The sequence below is a fragment of the Benincasa hispida genome, unplaced genomic scaffold, assembly GCF_009727055.1.
Source record: "Benincasa hispida cultivar B227 unplaced genomic scaffold, ASM972705v1 Contig179, whole genome shotgun sequence".
Lineage (NCBI taxonomy): Eukaryota > Viridiplantae > Streptophyta > Magnoliopsida > Cucurbitales > Cucurbitaceae > Benincasa > Benincasa hispida.
The window spans coordinates 126,050-136,533 of NW_024064356.1; the positions used below are offsets into that span (position 1 = coordinate 126,050).

General features: G+C 33.7%; 1 pseudogene; it reads left to right on the forward strand.

The window, feature by feature from the left end:
- Window positions 1-701: 701 nt before the first annotated feature.
- LOC120069010 lies at window positions 702-7,991 on the forward strand (annotated as a pseudogene).
- The last annotated feature ends 2,493 nt before the right edge of the window (window positions 7,992-10,484 follow it).

Below are 10,484 nucleotides of genomic sequence, written 5' to 3' on the forward strand. Positions count from 1 at the left end.
GACAGAGAATGACATTGAGTCTGATTTTGTCCTCTTCACTTCTCTAAGCAACATGTGATGGAAAATTGGGTTGTTGAACACCATATCAATGTCAACAAATCGCCCAAAAACTGTTCTCTTGAACATGGCCAACTGCATTGGCATGAGCTTCTCTTTGACAATCTTGTTTACATTAGCAATGTGGACCAAGCTGGTTACTTGACCGGGAAATCAGTCAGCTTCGGCTATTCTGAAACGTGTAGCCATCTTAAATCACTCCTGCATTTATTAAAAAATTCAATCAGTAAACTCCTTCGGAAAAAACATGTAAAACAACATTCTGTTTAAATCTCGCTAGATTCGCTCTCACTAGCATCGATCTCGCTAGAATCGCTCTCGCTGGCATCGCTTTCTCTGATATCGCTCTCTCCGGTGTCGCTCTCTTCGATGTCGCTTTCTCTGGTGTCGCTCTCCCTTATCTCCCTCACATTCTCTCTTTTTACTCGTCTTCAACCACATAACACATCGAAAACCAGAAAAACAAACAAAAAACACCATAGGTTCACTTATCTCGCTCACATTCACTCTCCCCGGTGTCACTCTACCGATTTCACTCTCACTTATCTTGCTCACAAACTCTTTCTACTCGTCTTCAACCACAGAACACATCGAAAACCAAAAAAACCATATTGAAAGATGTACCGATAAGATTCGATTTGTCGATGGCAGTAGAATCGTTTACAAGCCGGAAATAGTTTTTCCGTTTATGAGCGATACGAAGTCGTTAGCCTTGGAAAATTTGAATGAAGAATAGTTTAGTTTTGGTGGGTTCTCAGTAAAAAGGTAAAAAGACGAAGTAAGGACAATTTACGTAATTTGGTATGGCGATGATGTGAGCAGAGGGTCAATTGACATTATTTTTTAAAAATGGGTCATTTGACATTTTGGGCCCAATTTTTGGGTCATCCGTATAAATTTTCCTTGGTTCGGGTTGGTTTGGGTTATATTAGGTGAACCCTTGAACCAACCCAACCCATAAAATTTTCATTTATTTGAACCGAATCCAATCCAAATGAGTTGATAACCCAACCCAAACCGTGTGGATTGGGTTGGATTGATCGGTTTTTTCGGGTTATCGGATTTTTTGAACACCCCTAATTCTCAATCTTATATTTGGCATTTCTAAAACAAGAATTTCTGCTGCTTGGAAGGCGTCCTTTTGTTCTCACTAGGGCTGGTTTTATTGGTAGCCAAAAGTATGCTGCTACGTGGACAGGTGACAACATTTCAAACTGGGAGCATCTTCACATGAGTATCTCCATGATACTTCAGTTGGTAAATACATCTTTTTCAATTAAATAGAGAAAAGGAGAAAAAAACACAAATATGAAAAGCATGCTCCCGATGTTCCTCTAAGATGGAGTGATGGACCATATAGGATTTATCAAGCAATCCAATATTGGATGGCAATCTCAACTTCATGTCAATGGAGGCTAGTCGTAACAATCTTATTAAGATCAATGGCAGAGAGAATCTTAAATGCTTTCACTTTTCACTAAGGTCTTAAGAATGAGTTATGATTATGGCTTCAATTTAGATTTTATTGTGTTCTCATTCCTAGTTCTTCAGGGACTCAGTGGTAAACCACTATCTGGACCTGATATTGGTGGCTATGTTGGAAATGCAACACCTAGGCTTTTCGAAAGGTGGACGGGGATTGGTGCAATGTTTCCTCTCTGCCGTGGACATTCTGAAGCCAGCACTGCTGACCATGAACCATGGTCATTTGGAGAAGAGGTTTCCCTAAACTTAAATATATTATATTTTCTTTGTTGGTCATCATTTCAGGGTCTGTTATATACACGAGGATCATTTTGTTTCCAAGAAGATTGCGAGTTAAATGACTTTGAACCTCACTTCAGAAATGAATAATTAATGTACAAGGCACAAACATGATACAACAGAGCCAGTAAGGAAGAGCTGGGTTTGTGTATGTATCTTCTTCTTGATATGCTAATTGAAGATGTCTGTGTTGCCTATTCTTCCATTGAGGCATGTAGTTTTTGCTGCTAGTATATGAGGTTGTAGAATTGTTGTGTAAAGACTAAAGTGATGGCATGTACTTTTAAGATTATTTTCTAAATTACTATTTCATCTAACTCCAATGGCACCTTCTTAGTAAATGCCGTTCATACTAGAGGATTAAGAGTGATGAATACCTTTGCTGTCATGGATTATATGCTTGTAAAGGTACCTATTGGCTATTGCTAACAGTTTAAATTGCCATGGGTTATACGTCTGTATCTATTGCTTATGGTTTAAATTGTTATGGGTTTATGGATCATTTCTCATATCCTCAAATCAAATAATTTGAACTTTAGCTTTGATCATTCGTTTAGTGTGAAGAAGTTTGCCACCTAGCATTGAAGAGACGCTACCGCCTATTACCTCACATGTACACTCTTTTCTATATGGCTCATACAACGAGTGTTCCTGTTGCAACTCCTGTTTTTTCCTTGCTTGTCCAACTTTGATAACTTTTTTTTCTGGTTGTAACATTTTTTTTACTTCTTTTTAATTATTTTGCAGATCCAAAAGATCCCAACTTGGGGAAACTGGAAAATTCTTTCATTTATAAAATATTGGTTTCTGGTGTTCAATAGTGGGGCTGGTAGAGTATCAATCCAATAATTGTTTTGCTAACACTGGTTCTTGAGCAGCACTCTTCCCACGCTGCCTAAAGGAATTTTGTTGAGATTTGATTTTGGTGACTCACATCCGGTAATTTCTGCTTGCTGATTTAATTGCATTGTTACTGCCTTTCTATGTCATCTTTTCTCACGTGCATTGGACCATTGCAGGATCTACCAGCCTTATTTTTGCAAGGTGGATCAATTGTTCCTTTAGGTCCTGCACACCAGCATACTGCAGAAGCCAATCTATCTGATCACATATCTCTTCTTGTGGCTTTGGATGGAAATGGTGATGGCATCATCTTATTCCCATTTTCTTGGGATAGACCATGAAGTGACGTATATTTTTCCTTGTCTACCACACGAATACTTATATTCTTATCCTACTCTTTTCTTCACTAGTTGGAAAGATAATTGTGAATCCTTTTCTGGCTGTGTAAAGACTAAAGAGTCTATTAGATGATATAATATTCAATTTATCTCCACCCATCAACTTAAGCTTTTGAGTCAATCGGTAATTTAACATAGTAGCAATGTATGAGATCTTGTGTTCAAATCTTTACAATGTTGTTTCGCTCCAAATAATTTTGATTTTTACTTATTGAGTCTTCTACATATTTCAAGCTTACAAGTGAGAGGAGAGTGAATTTACCTTCACACATCAACTTAAATTTTTTGGTAGAATTTAACGGAGTCATTCATTTTCCTTCGCTCAAAAGGTGCAGACTGACCTAGTAATCAAGACCATTTATTAACTGAAGCCCACCTAAGGAAAGCCTTTCATTCTTTACATCTAAAATGTATGAAGGTTTTTTTCTTTATAATTTAGATAAATTGTATTAATTTCTCAGGGTTTTTATGGATGGCAAGTTTACATTTTTCTGGCAACTCTTTTCTTGTTTAAGTTTAATAAATTTTAATATTATTTACAGGAAAGGCTAAAGGTGTTCTATTTGAAGATGATGGCGATGGATATGATTTCAGTTTAGGTGCGTACCTATTGACACATTATGTTGCAGAACTAGAATCTTCAGTTGTTACTGTTCAAGTTTCTAGAACTGAAGGATCATGGACAAGGCCAAAACGGCGGCTGCATGTTCAAATATTACTGGATGAAGGGGCAGAGGTACGTTTTTATTTTGTTAGAGGATTTTAATTGAGGCCATAAGTGTTGGGATACAAAGGGCAATACAGCACCACATGCCCTGGTGTGACAAATGGGCCGTAGCTTCTATTTGTGCTCCACAACCTAAAAGTAAATCTTCATTTGCTTTTGGATAAAGCTCTTACGAGCTCTCTACTCTATTCATATTGTAATTCTCTATGCCTCCAGATTGATTCTTGGGCAAAAATGGAGAAGTTTTGCAACTGAGATTTCCCTCTGAGCAAGAAGTGGCTGACCTGGTACCCATCAGCGAGAAGGAATATCATCATCAATTAGGTATTGTTTCTCCTGTATTGTTCTCCTCAAACTTATGCTTCAACATAGTTACATAGCATTTCTATATGGGAAACAAATTTTAGTCAATCCCAGTCGATCTAATTTCTATGATCAGCAACGTTGTGCTCCGGCACGATCTTCGTGACTATCTTTAATTCAGCAATGTATTCGATCAATTCCGTTGTAATCTAATTTCGTGACTCTCTACCGGGAAGTCTCGAATATTTATACTCTCCCTTTAGCTAGGAATAGCTGGTTATTTACTTACGGCCTAACCTACTTTCCACCTGCAGAGATGTATGTTATAGTATGTATTTATATTATTACGTATAGTTTTCCTTTGTTGTAATTTTACATGCCCTAGATTTCTTACTTGCTTATATATATGTATCATTATTTTGAATAAATGATAAGAGTATATTCTCCAAAAGTATAGAGTACAATGTGTATTGTTCCATCCCCAAGCTACTCTAATGCTTATCTCATCTCTTCAAATCCTTTAACTAAACATTATTTTTCCTTGATTTTGTCCATCTTTTATTCATAAATTTCCTCCGCTACACCCTTGCATATCAGCTAATTCCACGAATCTGGATCGCCTCCGCTAAACACTGGCATTTCCACTTTCTTGAATTTACACTGATCGCTTGACGATTCTTCTCCCCCTGATTTAACCGAATTATTCATCCCATTCGTATTATTGCTATTCGATCCTTCCGTCATTGCACTCCTCGATCCGTCTTTCTCTTCTATTGCTTTCATTTTTCCCTTCGCCATATCCGCTACGTACGAAATGAACATTTTCTGATGCTTCTCTGCTTGTAATCCCAATCAATCGATACTCTTGGTTAACGATGCCAAGTTCTCCTCAATTGTTGGTAGTTTTTGCATCTAGACTCTAAGACCAGAAATCTCTTGATCTAACAACTTCAATTTCTCCTCGAATCGTTTTTGAGCCATTCGTGCCCAGGTGAACGCTCTGATACCAATTTGATAGAAACCAAATCGTTTAGAAGAATTTTATTGATAATTCGTTGAGCTACATGATCGTCTACTCGATCTAATAAACGATCTATTACACAATTAGCTACTCGATGAAAGGATCGGGCTATCCGCTACACAATCGTTGCTATTCTCTACATGATCGCTGCTACTTACTAGCGATCATTGATATTCACTACACGATCGTTGTTACTTCACTATACGATCGTCTACTCGATGAGCTAGACGATAAGCAACGCGTTTACAAATCTCCCTACAATCAAACTCCGACTTTAGCTTGCTCCCACATGCAAGAGTTCAGCTTCCCCTCCTCCAAAATGTTTTCATTACAAAAGTTTCCCTCATTTCCCCTCCCCTATACTTTTAAACAAAAACCTTCTCCTAACCAAATTGAAGTTCACTAGTTGTGGTCCCCAACCCCCTAATTGCTGTAACTTCCTCTTTTCTCAAATTACCCTTATTCTTCCCTCTTTTGATATTGTAATACAATCGGAGGCCTAACACTAATCACCATCCATTTCCAGCACCTAGAAATCGAATACGTAAATCTTAGTGGAGGGATCCTAGCATGGCTGTTTCTAATGACGAAAGTTGGCAAATAATTACGTGATTCCGAAGATCATTGTTTACGTTATAGCTTTGCTATGTTCTCAAAATGATGATGTTGCCCATAACATTTACTTTTAGAGCATAATTGAATTGGTAAAGACATTATATTTGTGACTTAAAAAAAGTTTACTATTAAGAAAATATTATTTTAACTGTGTCAACAAATGTAATAGGATAGGTTGATATCATTTTGTCTGTGAGTGTAGCGATACAATGGCTCCATAGCAAGATTGAAATCAATGGTTATGAAGTGTTCAGTGGTACGGAGTACCCATCTGCTGGATGTACTGAGGAATATAATATCATTGAGTAAATTCCCAACCTATGCTTGAATAACCTCAACATTCCTAACCTATGCTTGAATAACCTCAACACTTCATTTCTTTATGAATATTAAATCGTATAATAGATGTCTGTGTTTCTTGACAAGTGAAATAGTTAATAAATATTTGTTTACTTGTATGGGGAGTATTCAGTATTCATTTGTAGAATTCAATAAATTGAACTGTATACTTAAGTAGTTCAACTAATACATTCTCAAAATAAAATATAGGAAATTACTCCCAACTCCCAAGTCAACTAATAAAGGTAAACAAAATTTGTTCATCAAATTTGAAACACACAAGGTCAAGCTACATAAATGTTCAAGTTGGTGTAGAAAATGCCCAAAATTGGCAGAAATTTTATTGTACAACTCATTTTCTTTCAGTCGAAACTTTGAGCATGCAGGGGATGAGGAATCTCTTGAACTTGAAGATGATGTCGATGGAGGGTTAGCTCTAAGAAGAAAAATATACATTCCCAAGGAAGATGCTAAAGTACTTAAGATTAACTCTAGCATTGTAACTGTCAAAGTAGGTGCTGGTTCTGGTGGATTCTCAAGGTTTGCCCCAAATATTACTATATGCTACTACTTTATTCTCAACTTGAGAGATTTTCATTCAGCACTGGAAAATGTTTGGAGGAGTACAAGTTTGAAAAGTGGAAGAGATCTGTTTAGTTGCCTAATTATATAATGTTTCTTTGTTTTTTGCAGGTTGGCCTGTTTAAAGAATCCATCCGATGTTCAATCTTTTACATCCCACAGAATCTTTTGTTTCATTCACATCCACCGACAGATCTGTGCATGAAATCTGGCCTGAGTCAGGGAAGCAGTATTTGGAGGGAGATCTTTTACCTAATAGTAATAATCATATTCTTTCACTTATCAGTCTATAAGTTTTTCAATTTTCAACAGTTTTGTTTTTAATAATCTGACTCATTCACTGTTTTCTAAAAGTCAAGATCTTATCAGACAACATTCAACATATCCAATTGTCTTGAACGTGGAATATTGTCGAGAAATAGAAATATGTGTTGTCAAAGGATTTCCAACGAGTGTTTCTAGTGTTGAATGAGTCAATCAACCGCTTTAGTATCTTATTGAACAAAAATGTTGATATTGAAACCCTCCATTGATGATTATTGGAAAATATTATGATCATTCAATAAGAAGATTTCAACTTTTCCAAATTAATGATTTGAATAAGTCTTTGAACTTCAGAAAATGTACTGTTAAATTTAAATTTGGACCTTGAACTTGCAAGGTTTTATCTATATGATCTTGGTACTTTAAAAGTTTCAAGTATGTTATTGAATTTTTAAAGTTGTATCTATTAATCTCTTACTTAAAAGATTATGATACGCTCATGAACATTCAACTATGTTTAATAGTTCCATAGCCTTAACTTGATATGTCATCAAATGTCTGATCCCATCCCAAATTAGCCTGTCACATAATTCTTAACAGATGATATCGTTCATATGTCACATAAACATTAAATGGACACATACACATAATCATTGAACTGTCACATAAACATAAGTTCAAGGCTCAATCTTAGCTGCAAGAAATATGTTTTTATGTTTTTTCTTAAGCTTGATCTCTTGCTTGCTAAAGTAAAGGCAATTTATCACTAAAATTAACATTCCAGGTGAGTGGAAGCTAGTTGATAAATGTCTCATTCACTGGGTTACCGGAACAGTCAACCTCGAGCTATGGTCGGAACAGAGACCGGTGTCTAAGGAATCGCCGCTCCAAATCTCGCATAGTTACGAGGTGATCTAAATCCCATTGATTGTTTGAATGAAGAACTGCATTTATGAATATGCCAAATAAGTTTAAAGCTGTTGAGCTTTAACCCTGTTTTGTGTTCTTAATCAATGTTCCTTATCCTGAGTCCATGATTTGTTCTAATAAATTATTTTGCAGTTACCTGAACCACTAAACAGCCTAACTGGAAACAGTTTCTTGGATAAAGGTTGCATAGATTTGCTACTAACCCATCTCTCTTCTTTGTTTGTTTCTGGTTGGCTTGGCTTTAGCAGATGGAATAAAAAAAATTAGGTAAAAATATCATTTTAATCCCTATATTGAGTATCATTTCATTTTAGAATTTTAAAATTAGTTTTCATGATTTTCTATTTTTTAAGATCTCTATTAACATTTTTTTTTATACAGTTTAAAAATATATTCCTACTACGTCTTTTCTTGCATAAATATTTTTATTATTATTTAATCAATTTTGATAAAAATTAACTTTATTGAAAATATAATAGCTAAATTCAAGAATTATAGAAAGTACATGAGCTAAAATGAAATGGAACACAAAATACAAATAATCAAAATAGGGGAATTTTCAAAAATAGAAAAAACTATTTACACAAAATAACAAAATTTAATCTTATTTGATAAAGACTTATAGAAGTCTATCGGTGTTTATCCGTTATAGAAGTAACAGAAGTTTATCATTGATACTATGTGATAAACACTGATAGAAATCTATTAGTGTCTATCAGTGTTTTTTTTCTTTTCTTTTTTTTTTATTTGCTATTTTTGTAAATAGTTTTGACATTTTTTCTACATGTGAAAATTTTTCATCAAAATATTATTTTATCCAAAATTTCAATTCTATAGAAGTAAAAATTTAATTAATGGACTTAGTTGGTAATAATTCAGTCGTTATACTTTCAAATTTTCTAATAATTTAGTTTTTGAACTTTAACATATAACAATTTAGTCCATATTGTAATACATCAAATCAAAATTAACTATCAATTTTTATTATATAATAATTTAATCTTTATAATTTATTAAACAAATGTGATTCTTAATCAATTCATCAATTTACACGTGTAAAAAATTTCATCAAATTCTAATAGTTACTTTTTATAATAACGATGAAATGCGACATAAATTGTAAAGTATATAAACTTAAGAAATTGCTTATTATAGTTTAAAGGTGAATTGTTATCATTATAAAATATAATAGGGACTGAATTATTAGAAATTAAAATTTATGGATTAAAATGTTATTTATTTTTAATTTTTTTAACGCGTATTATGGTTCAACTCATGTAGAAAAAAAAGTTAATGTGCAGTGAACGTTTGAGTTGCAAGTTTTCTTTTTCTTTTTATTTTATAATATTACTTACTGTAATGCTTTTGCCTCTTTTTAGGGCGGTGGCAGAGCAGGTAAAGTAATGTCTTTAGCAATGTTTTAATATTTTTTTAAAATAAAAATAAACGTTGCAAAAAGGAATTATGGTTGAACTCATGATAAAAATATATATATATTATGGACCATGGTAGTTACAATGTGAAGAATAAATAATGTGAAGAAACTTTATGAAAAAGGCAAATTTGACACTTTTTGATGGGTCAAATATGTACTCATTCAACCAATAAAAATAGGTTTATTTATATAAGAAAAGGCTAAAGATCTGTTTCGTAATCATCTATTTTTTTAAAAAAAATTAAGTTTATAGACATTATTTTTATTTCTAAATTTTTTTCATTCATTATCATAGTTAAAAAACCAAGCCAAATTTTAAAAAAAAATTAAAAAAAAGTAGTTTTTAAAAACTTATTTTTCTTTTCAAAATTTAGATAAGAATTCAACAATTATACTTAATAAAGATGCAAATCATTGTAAGAAAGTGAAGAAAATAGATTTAATTTTCAAAAACTAAAAATTAAAAACAAAATGGTTACCAAAGAGACCTAAATAAATTCACTTTAAATGTTGGGATTAATATACTTTCAAGAAAAAAAAAATCATGAAATATAAAGAAAACATGTACCAAAAAATGGAAGAATTGTACAAAAGGCCTCAAATAAGAGGTCCAAATGAATTTTGGTCTCACTTTTGAAAATAAATGAAAGGTGGTCTTTTGCTTATATCATCCACCCGTAAAATTGCCAGTTTAACCCCTATGGCCTTTTCTCTTCTCCTCCGATTTCAAGATTTTTTCTTTTTCTTTTTTCACATTTCCTCCCCCCCTCTTCTTCTTCTTCTTCCTCTTCGCCTTCTTCTTCCTCTTTTATTTGCCCTTCTTTTTCTTCTTCTTTTTGTGTTTTTTTTAAGGAAGAGAGAAGTAAGATCGAGATGGAGGAGAGTGAATTAGAACGAGAGAAAGAAGCAAGAGTGAGACCAAGAAACAAGAGGAAGAAGTGAGAGAGAATTCAAATGAAGGAAAAAACGCAAAAGAAAAAACAACAAAATTGATGAGAAAAAGCCAGAGGAAGAATTCAAAAGAATGGAAAAAAAATCAAGGAAAAAATGATGAAGAGCAACGTAAATTAGGGAGCGAGATGAAGGAACAAGAAGAACGAGATGAAGGAATAAGAGGAAAGAGAGAGAAATCTAGTTTGCATCTGGTCTCGTGCATATTTTGGGGTTAAAATAGTACTTTTGCAGGCGGCTGACATCATCAGAAAA